The 9,961-nt window shown below is 37.1% G+C and overlaps 1 pseudogene; it reads right to left on the bottom strand.

The window, feature by feature from the left end:
• Positions 1 to 2,236: 2,236 nt before the first annotated feature.
• The window catches only part of LOC117991234 (putative uncharacterized protein DDB_G0282133), a 26,746-nt pseudogene continuing 19,021 nt past the window's right edge, over positions 2,237 to 9,961 (bottom strand).

Raw genomic sequence — 9,961 nt, 5'->3', positions numbered from 1 at the left:
ATCGATTATAGAGTGCCCTCGAAAAAAAAATTTCAAAATATCTTCAATGTACAGAATTTGACCTGTTACAGTTTTATTATAAGTATTGATATTGATGATGATGTACAGAATTTGACCTGTTACAGTTTTATTATAAGTATTGATGATTGATTGATAACTTGAAAAAATGCACGTCTTCTATCAATAATAGTAAAACTAAACTAAAAAACTAAATGGAAAGATTGGTCTGCTAAACATAACTCAACTTTGCTGGATACCGGGCCTAAGGGCCGCCTAGTCACACTAGACCTTGAGGGAATCTCCAGTCAGCATCCCAAATACTTACCTGACTACAAAACGTTATAATAATAATAAGTATAGTCCTATGTAGGTACCTACTATATAAAATCTTAACTCGTCTTCGCTCCACTCCGCTTAGTGGATACCGGGCCTTACCCTTTAGGGCATAATACAGCATCCGGCGACGACATATCTATCGCTTGTCTAATTAATTTGGCATATTGCAAGCACTTGGGATCACAGCTGGCAGTGTCGCAAGAAGATCCAAAGACTGGTCACTGGCATCATCGAGCTGGTGCGTCGTCGTCGCCGAGGTTGGATTCATCATGATCGTCACTCATCGAGTCGTGCTGTTGTTACGGTAGGTATGGGTATCATCTTGGAAGTAAGGTCACTGATATTTACGAAATCGGGATAGAATAGCGGCTCTTTTCGTGGGTTGACCAAGTTCCTTTTCAGGGTTCCGTACCTCAAATGTAAACCTAGGCTTACTTCGATGTCTGTCAAGAAATCTATAGGGTACTTCCCGTTAGTAGGTCTTATAGAGCACAAGTAAAGGGAAAAATCTGAAAACCGTTTGTGGTTACATTACAATGGCACCGATTCTAAGCACAACCTAATTTTAGAGTATTCGCACCCTCTTTTTACTATTGTAATATGAAAAGGACAGAAGCTGTTTGACATTTCTAAGTATAATTTTTAGATGGTAAAACCCATGATTTAGCACGCAATCGCGAACTACTGTTTAAATTGTATTGTGCACTAAAATTTAGAGTCTTTAAATGTGAAAGTCATGTTCCGTTCCTTTTTTAGCATTAGTAAAAAGAAAAGGATGCAGATACTCTAAATTTAGTTTAGAGAGAGACTAGAGAATCGGGGCCAATGTGTTCACAAATAATTTTCTATACCACATCATAGATGGCGCAGTCAGTCATTAACTTTCACGACGTCGCGAGTGCACGGTAGGCGGGGGATTGCAGTAAGACACCTAATTATTGTACGATGGTAGAGAACCATTCATGTGCGAGTCCGACTGGTACTTTACCAACCTATCGCTCTCACTACGGAGCACGGCGGCGGGGTGATTCTGATTACGTAAAACGTTCATTTGCTGTCTCTCTTCTTATTAATTTACTTTGTGGCTATTGCTGTCTCTAGCCGCTGTTACGTGTGACGTTTGACAGCAATGATCGCGAGATTTACGCCTGTCGCGAGATACGTAATCACCCCGCGGGTCTCCTCTCAGAATGAGAAGGGTTATGGCCATCGTCTACCACGCTGGCCAAGTGCGGATTGGCAGACTTCAAACATTATGGAGAACTCATGCATGCATGCAGGTTTCCCCACAATGTTGTTTTCCTTGTTTTATAATACGACTTATTTGGTGGTTCGAGAAATAATACTGTTTAAAATAATATATTTTTTTATTTCCATAACTACCTACATAATGTACAAAAATGAAATGAAATGAAATAAATATAGGAATATAGGTACCTACTTAATATCATCTTTGTGAGTTATTGCGCCACCCACCTATCTTCTTATTACATCATACGGTAGGGGCGGTTTTAAATAAAATAAACCTTGTTTAAAAACTCTGAAAACTCTTATTACATACAATATAATATAGATTTATTATGACAGTGAGGAAAAGTACGTCTATGTATCATTATTAAAAATATATAGAGCAATATCGATCCCAGGACCTGAGAAACAAAATGCCTGGGATAGAGTAGTGTAAGCCTAAGCGTATACGGAGACGCAGGCAGCGCAGACGACACGGTTCATCAGTACAGCGCAGTGCGTATACAGCAGCACTGGTACGTATAACGTACCTATCCGTGCAGACCTGTGATGTGCTGCGCTGCGCGGTCTGCGAATATACCTATACGAGTATCCTACATAGCACAGATAGCAGAATTCGGCTTACCTACTGAAATAAATGATACCAAGCAAAAATAAAATATAATTTATTTATATCAACGAACATACTTTAACAAGTGATAAAAACTCAACTTAGTCTCTTAATATATGCCCTAATGAATTTAATGATAAAACAATAATATCAGTCTTCATCATCAGAACTGTCCGAAATTTCCACAATTAGAAAAGGATCCGCAAAATCAAATATTGAAACAGTGTAGTTATCGCCAAAATCGTCTAATATTTTTGCTACGTTCTCCGTAGGTTCTGTTTTAATATTTGCCTCGTCGAATTCAGTTTTGACACTAGCCTCAATTGAATTTACTTCTTCACTGTTGGATTCAAAATTTTCCTCTGCATTCGATTCAGTATTGACTTGTTCGACATTTGGTTCAAACTTTACTTCTACTATATTCGCTTTTAAATTACCATCCTCAAAATTGGATTCTAAAGCCAGTCTTGAAACATGCGTTTTATTAGTTACAACATTACTTTCAAAATTAACCTCTCCAACTTGAGTTTTATTTGGTGCAACATTAGATTCAAAATTAACATCTCCTACATTCGATTTCATATTGAATTCATAATTTGCTTCAACATTCGGTTCAAAAGCAAGTCTTTCAACATGATTTTTATTTGTTGCAACATTAGATTGACAATTGCAATCTCCTAAATTGGATTTTATATTAGTTTCACAATTTTCTTCAACGTTCGATTCAAAGGTCAGTCCTACTACATGAATTTTATCTGTTCCAACATTAGATTCAAAATTAACAACCCCAAGATTGGATTTTTTATTAGATTTACAATTTGCTTCAACATTCGGTTCAAAAGCAAGTCTTCCAACATGATTTTTATTTGTTGCAACATTCGATTGACAATTGCTACCTCCTAAATTGGATTTTATATTAGATTCACAATTTTCTTCAACGTTCGATTCAAAGGTCAGTCCTACAACATGAATTTTATTTGTTTCAACATTAGATTCAAAATTAACAACCCCAAGATTGGACTTTATATTAGATTTACAATTTGCTTCAGCATTCGATTCAAAAGCAAGTCTTGCAATTAGTCTTGCAGTTTTATTTAATGCAACATTAGTTTCAAAATCAACCTCTGCAACGTTGGATTCTGATTTCACTGTAACATTAGATGTAGAATAATTATCTTGGACATTTGAAATTCCTTTTGAATCATTAATCTTTAGACCAAACTCATCTGTATAAGATTTATTAGTTATCGAATCTGCAATGATCTGAGGCATTACAAGACTAGCGTTTTGTACTAAATTAATTTTATTTGTTTCAATTTCACTATGAGCTTTTGGATTACAATTAACACTACCTATTTTGATGCTATCTAATTGATTAATCTTATTTTCTTTGGTGAGTGTTAGTATGTTATTTTCATTTTTATTTACTTGCGGTGAATCAATTTCATCTGAACTGTCATCGTTACCAGATGTCACGGAAGTGATTTTAACAGCATCTTGGGACTGTGTGACATTTGTTGCAGTGTTTCGTTTTGGTTCTGGTGGCAAATTCTGCATCATCGAGTACCTGAAATATTTGATTTGATCAAGTAGGTAGGTATTGCAAAAACTATGTTGCTATTTTAAGACTTTACAGTATTCTCAGGAACTTCACAATTGTTCCTCTGTTACTGTTCTATCACAGAATAGCGAGAAACTGTGAACGTTGGCTTTCTTATGTGGTCGACATCCAATCTAGTGTGGATGTCTTTTAGACTTCCGTATTTCCTGTTACGCATAACCTGAACACGTTCATGGCAAAAGTGATTAGGCATCTTCTAGGCAAGCGCGCCTCAAGACATCATTGCTTTTTATTAAGCATGATTATTGTCAAGTGTAAGTCTATCTAGCAATAAAAAAAAAACTTTTAGTAAATCCGCTTCTTTCTTGACGGCGACTCGTCTGTTGGCCTCTAATCGCGCCAGTAACTCAGGGTTTCTGCCACAACTTTCCGCCTTGACTCGAGACAGTAGGTTGCTTTACTCTCCCGTCTGAGATGTCTATAGTTACCTCTTAGTAAAACCGCTTCTTTATCAACGGCGACTCGTCTGTTTAGCTTCTAATCGCGCCAGTAGCTCAGGGTCATTGTTGGCCAGGTCACTGTCACCCTATTCCGCCTTGACTCGAGATAAAGGGTCGCTCCACTCTCGCTTCTGAGATGTCTATAGTTACCTCTCTAGTAAATCCGCTTCTTTCTTGACGGCGACTCGTCTGTTGACTTCTAATCGCGCCAGTAGCTCTGGGTCGTTGTCGGCCGGGTCACTGTCACACTATTCCGCCTTGACTCGAGATAACAGGTCGCTCCACTCTCGCTTCTGAGATGTCTATAGTTACCTCTCTAGTAAAACCGCTTCTTTATCGACGGCGACTCGTCTGTTAGCCTCTAATCGCGCCAGTAGCTCAGGGTCATTGTTGGCCAGGTCACTGTCACACTATTCCGCCTTGACTCGAGATAACAGGTCGCTCCACTCTCGCTTCTGAGATGTCTATAGTTACCTCTCTAGTAAAACGCTTCTTTATCGACGGCGACTCGTCCTGTTAGCCTCTAATCGCGCCAGTAGCTCAGGGTCATTGTTGGCCAGGTCACTGTCACACTATTCCGCCTTGACTCGAGATAACAGGTCGCTCCACTCTCGCTTCTGAGATGTCTATAGTTACCTCTCTAGTAAAACCGCTTCTTTATCGACGGCGACTCGTCTGTTAGCCTCTAATCGCGCCAGTAGCTCAGGGTCATTGTTGGCCAGGTCACTGTCACACTATTCCGCCTTGACTCGAGATAACAGGTCGCTCCACTCTCGCTTCTGAGATGTCTATAGTTACCTCTCTAGTAAATCCGCTTCTTTCTTGACGGCGACTCGTCTGTTGACTTCTAATCGCGCCAGTAGCTCTGGGTCGTTGTCGGCCGGGTCACTGTCACACTCTTCCGCCTTGACTCGAGATAACAGGTCGCTCCACTCTCGCTTCTGACGGCGTTTTTGAAGCGCGCGACCGCAGTGCATGAACAGGGCACTCGCTGAATACGTAAAGTAAAGGTAGTATTTTAAAGTATACCTACAAGTGAAATTATTTATATCATCAGCCAATTTGATGAAGGCTCAATAGCTCAACTGTTAAAGGAGCGGGCTGAAATCCAAAGGTCGGCGGTTCAAACCCCACCGTTGCCTATATCGTACCTACTCCTAGCTTTACACTTAGTTGGAGGGGAAAAGGGAATATTAGTCATGATAAATAATAGGTAATATTCATAAAAAAATTAAACTTAATTTCTGAACGTTTATTCAGCTTCGCTTCAGAAAATTCAATCTTCAGTCAGACACCCGTTGAGTTGTTCCCGTTGAGTCACACCCCCGTGAGTAACACTGTGACTCAATGGGAATGTTATTTTCACATAGAATCTCACCTACATCCTACATATTGCGTGCTGTGTAACAAAGTGTTGACCTGAATATGCACTTCTCGGGGATGCGAATTAGATAATGACATGTATTTTCAAATCCAAGATGGTGATACATGCACTTTTACAAAAAAATAGAAATGAGTGTCGTTTTTAGGGTTTTCGGGTGCTGATTGTTCGAAATATTTACCTTCTCGCATAACTTGAAATTTATTCCAACCAAGGTTATCATTCACATTCGCCGTTTCCACACATTTGACCACATCATTGAAGTCGGGGAATGGTGGGTTGCCGTCCTCACCAATGTTCCTATTGAGGAACATCTCTAGCCTCCTCACGGGGCCTGGCGGGTGTCCTTCTATGACTGTGAGTCTCACTTCGCGCCTCTTTGTTGCCTCAGCTCCGGTTAAAGTGCACAGTTCTTTGTATAGTTTTACTATTTTCTCTTTATATCTACAAAAATATTATATGGTTAAAACTTAACTATTGTGAAGTTTGTAGTGGTGTATGTACTTGATGTAAGAAGGAATAATAAAGAGGGCTATCCACCGAGCGGACGTGTTTAAATTATCACCTACTAGCTTATGCTCGCGTGGACTACACAAATTTCAAACCCCTATTTCACCCCCTTAGGGGTTGCTTTTTCAAAAATCCTTTCTTAGCGGATGCCTACGTTATAATAGCTATCTGCATGCCAAATTTCAGCCCGATTCGTCCAGTAGTTTGAGCTGTGCGTTGATAGATCAGTCAGTCACCTTTTCCCTTTATATATTTAGATTATCGGACCTAGTAACACCTACTCTACATGCAGTGGCGAGCACAGGTTTGAAGCCAGGGTAGGCATTAGTTAGCTAGGAACCTGTTTATTGGCAGGTCATATTGAAAAATATGCATTGAGCTATTACAACTGGGGTAAGCAGTGCATTTATGCCTCTATGACCTCAAGCCAAGGTATGCATTTAGGTATGAACTTGTTTTACGGCAGGTTATAATGAAAAAGTAAGCATTGATTTCTTACAATGAGGCTGATAAGCTGCACGCCACTGTCTACATGGCGACCCTGCCAGGATTGACAACAATTAACAACAGTAATTTGAAATGTATTTTTATTGCACTTATCGATTGAATAAAATTTTTGTAATTTTTTTGGTAGTTTACCTTTAGGATCAAATTAAGACACTTTTCAAAAAAGGGTAAAACCATATTCAATGATTGAGTAAAATGGCCGCCGTTGTGTTAAGATTTTGGTGTTTGTGTTTAGAATTGGGATAAATCGTTTTTTTCAGTGGGATTCTACTTAAAACGCAGTAGATAACAGACAATCCGATTTGTCTTTTTCAATCAAAACATGGAATCAATTAATTTGATAACTATACCCTATTTTATTTTATGTATTTATTCTATTCTTCACAGCTATTTCAAAGAGTTTAAAATTTAAAAAAAAATACATAGTTTTAATCAAGTCTACATGGAAGAATATGTATAACCAACTTATGAAGCATCCTTTTCACTGAATCATCATCATTATGATCAACCCATCACCGGCTCACTACAGAGCGCGGGTCTCCTCTCAGAGTGAGAAGGGTAATGGCCATAGTCTATCACGCTGGCTATGTGCGGATTGGTAGACTTCACACACCTTTGAGAACATTAAAACAGAACTCTCAGGCATGCAGGTTTCCTCACGATGTTTTCCATCACCGTTAAAGCAAGTGATATTTAATTAATTAAAACGCACATAATTCCGAAAACTTAGGGGTGCGTGCCCGGGATCGAACCCCCGACCTCAGATTAGAAGGCGGACGTCCTAACCACTAGGCTATCACTGCTTTCACTGAATACGATAAATAAATATCAATGCTGCTCAGCTGCCAAAAAGATTGAATCAGACTATAAATATAAATAATATATATCTTTGCCATAACTAACTTATCACTCATTATGTAAGGTGAACTGCAACTATCATCAGTGACTTCTTGCTCCTCCAGTTTTACTATACATTCTTTATATCGAGCTATTAATAATTCGATATTTCTTATCTTTGAATCTGCGAGCTGTACATGTTTATCTACCACAGACAAATCAAATGCTTTCTGAGGTACTAATAGTTTTTCTGGACTTATATGTGAAGAATGACCTGTTTTACTTTGCACTAATAAATTGTTTGAATTATTTTTTGCTAAACAATAACCATTTCCTGTATGACTTTGTTTTTCATAATCAATATTTATTGATACATCTTCTGTATTTTCTGTATGTACTTTATGAAAATTTGCATTTTTAGAACTTTACTATTATTATTTCCATTTTCCAAATTTTTGGTACCAATATTATTGTCACTTTGATGATTTTCATGTATCCTTAGTTCCTCATTATTCATTTCTATAAAACAATCGTTACTTTCTTGAGAACTTTGGATTTCATTTTCATCATCAATATTAAGTATTGTTGCATCATTTTCTTTTTTACTACTAACATCTTCAGAAGTTTTATTATCAGTACAATTATGCATTTTACCATTATCATCATTTATTTCTATACAGCAATCACTATTTTCTTGAGAACTATTGTTTTCTTTCTCATCATCAATCTCTATTGGTCCATCATTTATTGAATCATTTTGATCTAAATCAATAAAAGGTGGTTCCTCATATTTATCTAAATCTATTACATCTGTCTTCTGTTTTTTATTTCTCCTTTCTAAATAACTTTTTCTTTTGAGGGACAATTTTTCAAAAGCTTTTTCTGGAAACACAAAAAGGAAAAAATATGATAAGTATATATTTTATAATAAACTACGAAGACAAAGTTTTTTTATAATAGGTAGGTATATACCTAGTAAGTAATTGTGATAAATTGTAACTGGACGATTTCTGTACATAAAATATATTTTGATTTTTCAAATATATATTGATACCCAAAACAATATTTTTAAATTTTTGTCCGTCTGTCTGTCTGTGCACGTTTCACGTGGAACGTTAACAGATTTGAATGGAACTCGGCATACATATATGGTAGGTAGCTTATACTTCAGATCTTTATTAATAAATATTCTGTGGTGCAATTTAATAAATAGATATTTTTAATGTGATGTAGGTTTTACCACAAATTTTTTCTTTACTTATGCTGTGAGATCTGGCTTAGTGCCAAATTTCATGATTCTAGGGCAACATAGGTTTTTATTTATTACATTCGGTTGTATCAAAATAAAAATAAGTGCTATATACGGCCATATTTTTTGGTTTTGGACCTGAAAACAAGCTGGTATGAAGAATAACAAATTACTCACTGCGTAAGTTCTTCTCCAATGTAATCAATCGCACACGTTTCTTAAACTTACTAGACCTTAGGCATTCACACAGATCCTTTATGTGAGAGAACTTGTGATGAGGATCTTTATCGAGACGTATCAGAGTTCTTTTTAGTACAGTTTCGAATTCTGATGAACTTTTAAAATTGGGATCTGCTCCCTTGTACATTTCTAGTAGAGTTCTGTTTATGACCCTTAACATGCCTTCTGAACTTTCCAAGTTCATGCACTTCTCAATAACTTCAGCCAGTAGAGGATTTTCATTGAAAATATTATCAAAGTAAAGGTGATAGTTTTTCTTTTTTGGTTTGTATTCAACTGATTCCAGTATCTGTAAACAAAATTGGAATATTTCTTACTAGATGATGCCCGTAATTTTTAGGGTTTCATACCTCAAAAGGAAAAATGAAACCCTTATAGGATCACTTTGTTGTCTGTCTGTCTGTCTGTCAAGAAACCTACAGGGTACTTCCCGTTGACCTAGAATCATGAAATTTGGCAATTAGGTGGGTCTTATAGCTGGCTCTAGGGGAAAAATCTGAAAACCCTGAATTTAGGGTTAGATCACACAAAAAAAAATTAATTGTGGTCATGAACTAATAATTAGTATTTTCAATATTCAAGTAAGATAACTATATCAAGTGGGGTATCATATGAAAGGGCTTTACCTGTGCATTCTAAAACACATTTTTATTTATTTTTATGCATCATAGTTTTTGAATTATCGTGCAAAATGTCGAAAAAATAGACTGTCGTATGGAACCCTCAGTGTGCGAGCCTGACTCTCACTTGACTAGTTTTTTTCTGGATGAAAAGTACATCGGTCTCCAGAATACAAGCTATAGCTCTGTACCAAGTAGATGATGTCTCCAACGTTGTCCATGTAGATTTAGGTTTTATATATCATGGACTTCCACAACATAACACCTGCTTCTATACAAGAAGTAAAGAAGTATGATATTTCTTGATCTCCTGTACATTTACTGTCAAACAGAATAGCATGATGGACAGTATATTATGCTCT

The sequence above is a fragment of the Maniola hyperantus genome, chromosome 19, assembly GCF_902806685.2.
Source record: "Maniola hyperantus chromosome 19, iAphHyp1.2, whole genome shotgun sequence".
Lineage (NCBI taxonomy): Eukaryota > Metazoa > Arthropoda > Insecta > Lepidoptera > Nymphalidae > Maniola > Maniola hyperantus.
Note: the sequence above shows the minus strand (reverse complement) of the source record. Positions and strands in the feature narration are given on the sequence as shown.